A 1,660-nucleotide genomic window follows, 5' to 3' on the forward strand; every position below is an offset into this window, starting at 1 on the left:
TGGATCTTTGGGATGAACCAGTCTTTAATGTATTTTGGGGTTTAAAATCCACTGGGACGTTATGTTTAGAAAATAAACGTCTCTACATTACATACGTCTTCTACATTTATTTTGTTGTTTTGTTTTGTTTTTTGTTTTTTTGAATGACCAGAGGACCAGATTTAACTTTTTTAGATTTTTCTACCTGGATTATTGAGCATGCATCAGGATAAATAAGGTGGAAGTTCATCTGGACCTGCAGATTTTTTAGAGTCTAGACTTTTTTTTAGAGTCTAGACTCTTTGTGCTCGGCTTCAATTCCAGATGGTTTTACAGGATCTTACAGACCATCAGCGAGTCAGTCCCACCGCTCTACAACAAGATGGTGGTCACTTCCTCCAGCACAGCTTTTATCTTTTCCCTTTTACGCCATATGAAGTTCATAATAACAGATAAATGGTTACCTCGTTCTTTAAGCTCTGTGTCTTCTGCTCCAGGCAGATTTCTTTAGCTCTCATGAGTTGCAGAGTTTCTTTAGAGAGGGCGAACTTCAGCCGCTCCATGCGTTCAGCTGCTGCTTCGCACGACGCCTTCCCAAACTTCCTCTGGTCCGCACGCACCCGCTCATACAACGCTGAAAACCACAAAACTGACTGAATAAAAAGTCCAATTAAATCAAGTACAGATCATTATTCAATTCAATTCAATTTACTTCTATAGCTCCAAGTAAATGGTAAATGGACTGTATGTATTAGGGATGCACGATCCACATTGTTTTAACTTCTGAACCGACACCGATCCAGTTCCGATATCATGATCATCATTGACTTTATATGAGGTTGTAATAATCTCCTCTCAAGTACAATTTGTACAAATCTATGCATTAGGGCTGCAACAACGAATCGATAAAATCGATAAAAATCGATGATTAAAAGCGTTGGCAACGAATTTCGTTATCGATTTGTTGTGTCGCGCGATTATGCGTCTTTCAAGGCGCTGCGGAGCCGTTTCGTTTTGTTCACGGGCAGTTCATTGTCAATGCCGACTGACTGAATAAAGTTTGGAAAACAAAAAAAACTGCAGCGCGAGTTGAACAGAGCGAGGGGGGAGGAGGAGGCAGAGCAGAGGCTGTTTTTAAAGGAAATTAAGTAAATTTGACAAATGACCGACGCAGCGAAAACTGTTCGACCCAAGTCCTCCAAAGTGTGGGAGAACTTCACAAAGATAAAAACTGAGCAACATGCAGCTTTGAAAAGTGACGACACGACACGGGAGAACCACGGAGATAAACGTAAACATGTGGGAGTGACGAGGAGGAGGAAGGAGCTGCAGCTGATACAACTCTTCATGTGTTGCAGGTGAGTCTCTACAATTTAACACTTTGTTCTTTTTCAAGAGAGAAAACATAACGTCAGTCTGTCTGAAGATGAAGCTGTTTGTTTGTTTGTTTGTTTGTTTATCTGATTAATGACGTGATAGAGAACGTGTGTTACTTTTTATTTAATTTAATTGGTACAAGCAGTGTTTAAATATGATTTATAAATAAATCTAACACAAAGATAATAATTTAATGATTAAGCTTCAACTTTTAATTTGCTGGCAAAGTCTGAAGACACTGCAGGTATGGCAGGATGAATTGCATTTAAACAGGAATTAAAGTAATTTATTACTTCTACTCAAA

The 1,660-nt window shown here is 39.0% G+C and overlaps 1 protein-coding gene across 1 annotated transcript in view; it reads right to left on the reverse strand.

Annotated features, from left to right (window-relative positions):
• The window catches only part of LOC119410375 (junction-mediating and -regulatory protein), a 37,859-nt gene that overhangs the window by 11,680 nt on the left and 24,519 nt on the right, over positions 1–1,660 (reverse strand). The gene's annotated exons all lie outside the window — the stretch shown is intronic.

The sequence above is a fragment of the Nematolebias whitei genome, chromosome 5 (assembly GCF_014905685.2).
Source record: "Nematolebias whitei isolate Nwh7 chromosome 5, NemWhi1, whole genome shotgun sequence".
Lineage (NCBI taxonomy): Eukaryota > Metazoa > Chordata > Actinopteri > Cyprinodontiformes > Rivulidae > Nematolebias > Nematolebias whitei.